At 40.2% G+C, this 10,858-nt stretch overlaps 1 protein-coding gene across 4 annotated transcripts in view; it reads left to right on the top strand.

Moving 5' to 3' along the window:
- Window positions 1-3,658: 3,658 nt before the first annotated feature.
- LOC126195209 (sodium-coupled monocarboxylate transporter 1-like) overlaps window positions 3,659-10,858 on the top strand; it is a 299,461-nt gene continuing 292,261 nt past the window's right edge. The window contains exon 1 of one of the 4 annotated variants that reach the window (XM_049933729.1): window positions 3,659-3,777. The gene's annotated coding sequence lies outside the window, so the exon portion shown is untranslated. Of the gene's footprint in view, window positions 3,778-4,519; window positions 4,594-5,068; window positions 5,128-10,858 lie in introns of those variants that run through there. The other 3 variants (XM_049933727.1, XM_049933728.1, XM_049933726.1) reach the window with 3 other exon arrangements.

The following is a 10,858-nucleotide window of genomic DNA, read 5'->3' as shown; positions in this document are numbered from 1 at the left end:
GTGTTCGAATAAGGTAAGCACTTTATTAGCAAAAATGTTATATTTTTCATTCATGCCATGAACGCTGTAAACATCAGTCCAGTGAATGTCTCTGAGGAGTGTCCTAAAATAATCAATTTTTGGCTTACTGATTACCCTTTTGAGCTCAGATTTAACAGATTTTATATCCTGTTCAGTATTAACATTTAACAGAAGGAACTGCATGTCATGGTCTGAGAGGCCATTGACTATTGGTTTTGTAATATAATTTTGTTCATTGGACTTTTCTATAAAGATATTATCAATGGCTGTTTGTGAGCAAGTGGCTATCCTAGTGGGGAACTTTACTGTGGGAATTAAGTTGAATGATAGTGTTACTAACTCAAACAAGTTCTTATTGGGAGAGTCTTTAAGGAAATCTACATTGAAATCACCAGCAACCACTATTTCTTTGTTTTTGATTGTTAAATGGGCCAGTACAGTTTCAAGGTGGTTGACAAACAGATTAAAGTTACCTGCAGGTGCTCGATATACACTTAATATTATGAAGGATTTTTTGTGAAATTCTAATTCTGTTGCACATGCTTCCATATGCTGTTCTAGGCAAAATTTATGAATGTCTATGTTCTTAAATTTATGACAGTTCCTGATGAATGTGGCAACTCCTCCTTTCTCCATTTCTGATCTACAAAAGTGAGATGCTAACCTAAACCCTGTAACACTTAAAAGTTCTATACCAGTGGTCACATGATGTTCAGAGAGGCAGATTATGTCAGCTGTGTTTGAAGACTCTAATTCATCTATGCAGATAGTTAATTCATTAATTTTATTTTTCAGTCCTCGAATATTTTGATGCAATAAAGATAGCTGACATTCCTCATTGACTGAGTTAAGATTGGGTGGAGTTAAAATATCTGCTGACAGTTGAAAATTCTTAACCAATGGCTGTTTATGCTGATGTAATAAGCTGGAATTATGTTTTTTGATTTCTTTCTCAAACTGAAGATTTGTCTCAGTTCTAACCTCTCTTAAAATTTGCTTTCTTTCTGTCCTCCCTACCCTAAAAAAGGGTCTTTTCTGAATCCTATAACCACTGGTATTTTACCACTCATGATAGTGCCTCCCCCCTTTAACTTTCCTGCTATTTCCCCAGCCAATTTACCCTTCCCCTTCCTGTTGAGGTGAAGGCCATGTCTAGTATAATCCCACCTACTGAGAGAATCAACAGGAACCACACCAATGTGTGACCCCGCACCCGACATGAGCAGCCGTTCCAGCTCCAAATTAACTCTCTTGACAGAAGAGTTCAAATGAGGTCGGTCGTGGCGCCCAAGAACAGATACAAACTCAACACTAGTATGCTTCGATGCTGACGCAATCTTCGCCAGGTCACACTCTATACTGTACCCAGGATCTCTGTCAATACTGTTACCTGCCCCACCCACTATAACCACGGTGTCTTCCTTAGTGAAATCTTTGCAAAGTGATCCTAAATCCTCTGTCACCTGCTCCAGACCAGCACTAGGTTTAAAAAAATTGGTGACCTGGTATTCTGATCCTAGTTCATCCTGCAAAAATTGGCCAACACCTCTTCCATGGGAACTACCTAACAACAACACTTTCTTTCTCTTTACTGATTTCCCTACATTCTTACTTTTCAATTTGCTGCTGAAAGTTTGTTGTGCCCTGTCTACACCTGCAACTGCTTGAGGCTCACCAGCTTCTAACTGAAGCAACAGGTCAAATCTATTTTCCACATTCACCATAAAGCTGTCAGACAAAGTTCTAGGCCTGTTCCTCCTGTTGCCTGTTGCCACTTCCCACCTCTCTTTACCCTTCTCCCTCCTTAACCTGTCAAGATCTCCCCTGGCCTTGTCTAACTCAGCCTGAAGGGCGGCAATTTTCCCCTCCTGTTCTAGTATCTTCCTATCTCTACTACAAATCCTACAAAACCACTGATGAGTCTCATTTACTTCCCCTATTCCCACGCCACTACAGTCACCCACATGGAAAAAACTACAGCACCCATCACACCAAAGCCCCGACCTAACAATTCTACGGCAAGTCAAGCACTTTTCACTCATGATAAACGTAATAGTTTATTAAGAATAAGTCAGTTAAATTACAGATAAACACGAAAATATGGTTACACAAATTTGGCCTATACGCAACTGTTTACGCAACTGTGTGTAAACAAAAACAAAAGTGCAAAGTTTCTGAAACAACAACTTAAACTTTACGCTACTTTCCGGAAATGCTAGTTAAATAATGAAGAGGTACGCTAAGTTAAATTGCTGGAGAGAGCAAGGAACAACTAAACGAAATTCTATAGATTTGCTTCAGCAGAACGTAAACAGAAAATACGACTGTACGGTCTTTTCGTGTTTTCTGCTATATTACGTAAAGAAAAATGAAACCTTTAATGGTAGACTTAAACGGCACACTAATACACTTATTTACCACGTATTCAGTACTAATCTATATGTTTTATAATCTAAAATACTTATCTTTGCGAGAACACCAAAACTCGCGCTAGTCGCCCGGCTGCAGGGCTGTACGTGGACCAAGACAAAAATATCACACAACATGCCGAGTACCAAGAACAAATTGTTGAATTCATCGATTTGTCACTAACGCAAAGAAAAGCGAAGAGTTTTAACCTTCGAAAAGTTGAATTTTCGCACATTGGATACATGAACGAGACTCCGCTAACCTCTGATGTCCCTTCTAACGGAACTGTGGATTCCAAAGGCACAAAAAGCGTTATTATTAAAACTTCCTGGCAATGAGAAGATTCAGTACACAGTCGTTTTATCCTGCTGTGCTGAAGGGACAAAATTTCCTTTAACCATTAGATTTAGGTAACATTTAAGCACTTATGAAGGAAGAGTGAAACAAATGGAGGCAATCTACAGTTTTTGAAACTGCTGCTTTAGGAATGAGGAAGAGACCTAGCATTTCTCAAGTTTGTGAGTCGGTAAAAGCTTCGTGGGACTCTAGAAAAACTAAAACAGTGATGAAATCGTATAAGAAGTGTGGAATCAGTGTTCCTTGAATGATACAGAGGATAACTTATTTTATAAGGATTCAGTTTCTGACATGATGGCTTCAAATATTTCTTCCTTCAGCTCTGAGCATGAATTTTGCGGATTTGAGGACGAAAATTATCCGTGAACACTTTTTCCTATTTACATTGCCTAAATATTTGATGTACGTGGATATATGCGTTATTATTGTTTTGCAGAAGACGCATTAAATGAGAAATTTTTTCCCTAAAGTAGCTCTTAAAAAGTGTGGCGTGTGTTTTCCACCAGGGCGTCTTATACGTCCGCAATACTCATGGTTAAATGTATTATTGAATGATGTTGTGGCACAAATACGGTGAACACTTATCGTGTTACCACTGCTTCAGCGCACATACGCGTTATCGCGTTCCTTTGAAGAGGAAAAAATCCTGTTTGATAAAATCCTTACACTGCATTTTATCGGAACGGACAAACACTTCTTGTGAGCTCAGAAGGTCAGAACTATTACTGAGTATGTTGCGTAGATGTAAACTTGATCAACGAGCTGTTACGCTTCTGGTTATCTCTTGATACACACTGACGTGTTGAGTGTGGCGTGTGTAAAACAGCGCAAAAAGGAAGGGGAACCGGGAGATGGCTGATAAAAGGATACAGTGCGCTGCGGACACACTGAGGCGTTTCATGTAAAGTGGCGAGCCAGCCCCTCACGTGTACCGTTTGCTGAATTCGCTTCCGGAGAAAGTGCAACTACACTTTTGCGGGAACAGTTAAGGTCAGTAAAAGCACGCTGAATTACTGTGCACTGTCATTAAATGTGAATATGTCTCATTGATCAAGTCCTTCCTCGGAGAATTGTGTGAGCTGAAGAAGATTTGCACTTTTTGCCCTAAAAGACTGCTCTTAAAGTTTTCTAAATGGGAATGTAAGCTACAAACATTTTTCAACATTGCTGTAATACTTTGTTTATAGTCAATCAAACACTGGTACCGCTTTTTTTCCCTATACGCTCGATGTCTCATATTAATTCGCCTTGCAATACACCCACTGCATTGATTAGTACTTCCCAGTATAGCAGTACAAATGTTATGTTTATTATTATAATTATTATTATTATTATTATCGTTACTTCCCAATTTAGGAGAACGTTAAAACACAATCAATTTTCATGGCTTTTTTTTGCCTCTTTCTTTTCTCTTCCCAAAAACCTTTCATATGTTCACTGTGTTTCGTCTTCCTCTCTTCTGTTCATCTCTTTCCTGGTTTCTTCTCTTTTGGTGTTTCCTCGAATTCTTTGAGACGTAGCGCCGCATACCGATCCTGCCTTGGAGGCGCTTAAGTGGGAGATGTATCTCAGAGCTGGATGGTAACAGATGGTGACGCGAGACTGGACGCGCACGTAGTTTATGTATCAGCCGATAGAGGACAGTATTGAATAGGGGACTGTGATTTAGTTTCGATTGTGCCCACTAGAGTGCACTAAAGTAATAGAATGTTTTTCATAAACTGTACTAGTACTTTCATAAAGTGTTATTATGTCTTTTTGTGTATGTAAAGTGTTATAAATGTGTTTTAGCAGCATGAATGATGCGTGAGTGTGGTTTAAGGTTAATATGAAGATGATTGTTTAATGAGTTATGTAATGGGATTTAGTGTGGGAACATTTCGAAGAAGTATGGATGTGGACAAAGGGTATTTTTATAGAATAGATTTGTAAAGTAAGTTATGGTAAATAGAAAGTTAATTCAGGTATAAATAACAATGGTAACTAACTTTATGCATAAACAAAACTTCAGCTTATTAGATCATTACGTCGGTAAAAAGTGCAGTCGTTAGGTTTACTATTTTGCGATTAGTTATTGATGAAAAGCGCAGACTGACGCGGGAGAATGTTGTTTTGCTACTGGCTGTTGAGTAAACTGACCAATGGTATAGCAATATTCTTCGCGTGCCTTTCTCTGCTGGTAGAGAAGACTTTGAGTGTTCTAGAGAGGAGTCGCAGCTTAGCCATGAAACAGTTCGGACGTGTGTAGTAGTAGTTCCGATGGAAATGATAAGTTGCCGAATCTTGCAATGTTTCATGACTCAAAAGTGTTGTAAAGTGACGGCATAATTATTCCGATGGGTGTGTAGAAATTTCAGAATTTTTAAGTGAATTTTGTGATGAGAAAAGACATAAATTCCGCTGGCGTATTGAATAGGTCGGTGGCTAAAAACTGTGACTGCATTTGGTACCGACAGACTTAATATTTATCGAGCATTCTCAATCAAAAATAATCCGAATTTTTGTAGCTATTGCGTTTTCGGGAATGCAACACCATAAACTTGTTAACGTGAGTGAAAGGGATTGTGAGTGACTGAATTAAGACTAGGACGGGCTTGGCAGTGATACGTGTTCACCTAAGTTTCAGAATATATTAATTAAGGACAAAATTTCGAATCTTTCATTTTGTGTGAAAACTTTCTCCCGAAACGTAGATTAGTGACTTTAATTGTAGCCTGGTTCACGTCGAAGTACAGTATGTTTCGCTCGGCTTCCCTACTGATGATATTCTGAGACAATGTTCACAGGTAGGTGCAGGTTCGTCGTAAAGGGACGGAAGGAACCGCGACGCCGCACCCTGTTTCCTGATTTTTTCTCTGTATTTTCCTATTTTTGTTATTTCTTCTGTGGAGACAATTAGTTTCTTGAGGTCTTCCATGGTTTCCTTTGCCCAGTTAGTCTTCATAGTACTACTCATCACTACGTTAAAATTCTTCTTGATTAGCCTCTTTTCGTTCATCCTATAAATGTGCCCATAGAATTAGCCCTTCTGTTTCTGATGTTGTCTGTAATTGTGTCTGTCTGTTTGTACAGTTCTTTTGTCGGTCTTTTTATCCATATCCCCTGTCTCTGAACTGACCCATAGATATTTCTTAGAATTTTCTTCTCTTGCTTTCCCATTTCCTTGATTTTCGTTCTTTCCTTGATTACTGTCAATTCTGAGGCATACAAGGCTTCTGGCAAGACTATTGTTTTGTAATGTCTTAATTTGGCATTAACGGAAATACTTATTTTGTTGTAATGGTTCCATGTAAGTCTGTAAGCTTTTTGTAGCTTTGCAAATCTTTCTTCATTGGCTCTCGAGTTTAGTCCTGTTTTCTGTATGATCTCTCCCAGGTATTTGAAACAAATGTTACGTACAATCTCGTTTAATATACAAACTGCAGTGTTCCAGTGTCTTGCCACTGCGTCAGGGTCTGCTATTTATTGGGTTGGTGCTTAATTCGTAACGTTTTTTCATAATTTTAATAAACACAACAATATAAATTATATTACAACCGTCTGCCAACGCTAGGGTAACTTTTCGATTCTGCGACTGTAGAAATGACTTGGTTTTGAGGCGAAGAACTCTTTCATCCCGAAAGAAAGTTCCTTGAAGGCTGTTCGATAGAGAGTGGAAAAGGTGAAAATCTTAGCGTCAAGATTATGTGAATAAGGTGAGTGAGGAATGAGTTATCAAGCCAACTGCTGTGCAGTGTTTCTTGTCAGTCTGACAGAAAGCGGGCGGGTGTTCTCACGCAGTCGCCTCGGTCGTTTTTGGATTGCGCCTGCAAGACATCTCAGCTGTTGACAGTAAATGTCAGCAGTCATGGGAAAACTTCGGGGAAGCAATTCGCAGTACACCAAACCGTCGCTGTTCCACGAGATGCATTAACCTTATCATTTATGGCTGCGCGCAGGTCTTTGTATGGACAGTTGAAGTTTTGTTTGGGTTCAACCATTCCTTGCTTTTCCCAATGTTAGCATAAAGGTACCATTCCTCGTCACCAGTAATGATACAGGATAGGAATGAACGGTGCTTTTCACGAACCATTTGATGGCGACCAAGCAGAATTGCACCTGTGGTCGCCCGCTGAGTTTAGTGATTTTGGCTTAGAGCAGGCGGTACACCTACATCCGATTTTTAACCTCCCCCATTACATGCGAATGTCACACGGTGCTGGAATGATCACGATTCATCACATTTGCCAGTCTAAAGTACAGTGACGTGAATCACTGTGAATTAAAGCGTTTAAACGGCCTCTATCAAACCTCGAAGGTCTTCATCTACATCTACATCTACATTCATACTCCGCAAGCCACCCAACGGTGTGTGGCGGAGGGCACTTTACGTGCCACTGTCATTACCTCCCTTTCCTGTTCCAGTCGCGTATGGTTCGCGGGAAGAACGACTGTCTGAAACATGAAGAGTCACTAATGTCAAAACAATCCTCCTTAACGCGAAAAAACCATTTTGCCTTCGCTGCCATCCCTCTGTTCAACTCAGCAGAAGGATATGTCGGAAATGTTGCGATTTCCCCACTTGGTACTCCATTTTCTAGCGTCCACAGTTCCACTCACTGTCCCTAAATGACAATATGTAATCTCAAATAGCAACAATGAACTAGAAATAAAAATGACAATCCATAAATAAGCCCTTAGCAACCGGAATACCAACACGAAAAACAAGAACGCTTCGAACTTATGCACCAATCTTATACTTTATCTACAACTGTTTCTATGTGGTTGCTCACTACATATATCTAGAAACTATCCTGGAAGACATTCCGTGTTTGGAATTTAGGCTGTGAGCGTAAGCTTTCTGTAACGTTTTGTCTCCTGCTGGAGGAACTTGTGCAGACAGATTTTTCAATCCTCTGATATTAATTTCTTTGAAAAACGAATACTTGAAACTGGTAGTTCCGGTTACATGAGATGTACTGTATCTGTATCTCGCAGCATGACCTAAGTCCCGAAAACCCTAAGTACCAAGGCTGCCGTAAAGGAAGTTGTGTACTGCAAAACATCAGTGATATGGAATTTGAGAATTTCAAATGGCTTGTGCACCATTCGCCGCATCTGTCGCGGTTACTTATCTATTCCACAGATGAGGCTGCCCCAATCTCTAAGTGATTTGTAATCGAAGGGTCTGAGGGGACCACTTTGATCATCAACAATAACGTCATGATACTCTAATTCAAGTTCATCCTGCCATCTCTTCCACGGCTTTACTAAATCTCTTCCTCCAATCAGTTTGCAGAATAAAAACATCTTCTTAGGCCTTTTGCCCTGCACTTGGGCTTGAACCAGTTGTGTTTTGGTTACTCCATATTGTCTTTAGTTCTTGCCTGGTGTTTTCGATTCTTGTTTGACCTCTAAGGGTATCTCCAGCCACTAATTTTCCACTGTCTCAACAGGTCTCTTCTCTTTATAGTGGCACACATGCTGAAATTTATTTTTCAGATCTTGACGGTAGGAGATTAAACATTTTCTTGTTTCATATTTTTGATCATCAGTTTTCTGGCTGGTTGGGTATGGACGGCTAAGAATTCCTGTCCTGCGCTAACTTCAACTGAGAGCAATACTTGCACCTATCGTCTTCAATTATTTCTTGGATATATTCCTATTTCAATCTTCCCCTACAGTTTTTACCATCAGTATCTGCCTCGAGTATTATGGAAGTTATCCTAAGTAGTTAAATTTGCCAGTCTGCTTGATTAAGCGGTTTCCAATTCCAATCTTTGAACCGACTGGGCATTGTCTCTTTCAATGTCGTTACCTTACGCTTGTTGAAAGGTATATATAGTCTAGGTTGTAGCTTCAGACTTGAATAGTTGTTTACTGGGTAATCACAGGCCCTGTTAGTGCCTGCATGTAAGACCTGATCAACAGTAAATAAAATCGTGTTTCAGCCAGAATTGCCGACTCTAAAATGTTGTATACACTTTTGGCAAACCTTTATAGTTGTACCACTACAGATTTTAAAAATATTCAGTGACACGGGAAACTTATGTCTTAATCCCTGATTTTTTGATCCGGGGACTTTCTGACCTCCCACCTCCCCCCTCCCAAGTTGCCAACACAGATGGTACTTATTCTCGTTGCAGGAGTCCTACAGCTCCCGTCGCATCCCGCATCTTTGTCGGTCGCCAAACGCCTCGATTCCGTCATTCCTCCTAATCCTCTTCTATTCCTCTCCCTCCATCGCTTCTTGGATAGCCCTTAGCCACCTTTCTGTGATTTCCTCTTTTTCTCCTTCCAACAGGTTGCCATGAAAGTGGTCTCTTTGGATATCTGTCTCCTTCCATTCTTTCGACTTGCCCCAACCATCCTGTCTGTCTTTTATTCTGTCCTTAATACTACAATGGGTTTGCGTCCTTCCTCTTAATTCTTCATTTCTCGCACGGTCAAGTCCAGAAATTCTTCATACAACTCTAAGGTGGTCTATTTCTAAGGCTCTAAGCCTTTTTTATTTCTGTCTTTAAGTTCTCAAGACTCACTTCCATAACTTTATATTCGTTACTCGATGGATTTGTTTAATCGAACTTAAATTTTAACTCATTTTTTAGGGCCAAAGTATAGGATTTAATTTTTCAATGTCCACCTTTTCCTGCCTGATCCGTTATTGGATATTTTTGTTGCATCACGTAATATGATACTATCGAGGTACTTAAATTGTCTGCACACTTTAATTTGATGACTGCCAATGTCCAAGTTGCTTCCTTCCTCTCCGCAACAAAGCAATTCAGTCTTCTCATTCTTCTCAAAATTAATTTTCGTATCCCAATTTTTATGTTCTCCAACAAGACATATCCTCTTTCACGTTTGCTGCAACGACCCGATCAAGAGTGTACGTACGCTGGCTCCCACTTCAGTCCATGCCCACGCAATCTCTATACAAGAGAACCGAGCGGGATGGCGCAGTTGTTAGCACTATGGACCCGCATTCGGGCCATCCTGATTTAGGTTTTCTGTGATTTCCCTAAGCTGCTTAAGGCAAATGCTGGAATGGTTCCTTTGAAAGAGCGCAGCCACTTTCCTTCTCCATCCTTCCCTAATTCGAGCTTGTGCTCCGTCTCTAACAACCTCGATGTCGACGGGACGTTAAATATTAATCTCCTCCTCCTCCTCCTCCCCCTCCCCCCTTCCTCCCTCACCAGAGACCCAGTGCCTTCTGCATGAATGAGGAACAAATGGTACTAATCATGTCAAATGTTTTTTGTGTAGTCAGTTACTAAAATGTGGGCTATAACTATTGTCTAATATGGATCAATTGTTTCAATATTAACAAACAGTGCCTTTTGTTCATCGTATTACAAGGCGTGCTTCTAAGTAAGTACCGTTTTGAAATTTAAAAAAATGTGCTAAGATATCTCAATAATCTTATTTTTACATGAAAGCCTGTACTTTAATCTACTTTTCTACATAATTTCGTCAATACTGAGGCACTTGTCATAACGTTGTACCAGTTTTTGAATACCCTCCTCATAGAAGTCTGCCACCTGACTTGTTAACCACTGTATCACCACTGTTTTGACTTCGTCATCATCTTGAAGACACTGACCACCCAGGTGTTTCTTAAAGTGCAGGAGCAGATGGTGGTCACTGGGCGCAAGATCGGGGTATGTACAGAGGATGATCTAGAGTTTCCCATCGAAAAGATGTGATGAGATCTCTGGTCTGATTCGCTACATGCGGACGGGCATTGTCTTGCAGCAAAATGACGCCCTTGTTCAACATGCCACGTCTTTTGTTCTGATTGAATGCTGCAGATTGTGCAATGTCTTACAGTAAGCTGCTGCATTGATTGTCTCATTACGAGACAAAAATTCCACAAGCAATACTCCTTTTCTGTCCCAAAAAACTGTGCACATTATTTTCTGGGCGGAAATTGTTTGCTTAAACTTCACTTTTCAGGGTGAATCTGAATGCCGCCATTCCACGGACTGTTGCTTGGATTCTGGTGTGACGTAGGCCACCAATGTTTCATTGCCTGTAACAATTTGGCTTAAGAAATCATCACCGTCATCGTGGTGCCGCTCAAGGAAAGTCA

The sequence above is a fragment of the Schistocerca nitens genome, chromosome 7 (assembly GCF_023898315.1).
Source record: "Schistocerca nitens isolate TAMUIC-IGC-003100 chromosome 7, iqSchNite1.1, whole genome shotgun sequence".
Taxonomy (NCBI): Eukaryota; Metazoa; Arthropoda; class Insecta; order Orthoptera; family Acrididae; genus Schistocerca; species Schistocerca nitens.
Note: the sequence above shows the minus strand (reverse complement) of the source record. Positions and strands in the feature narration are given on the sequence as shown.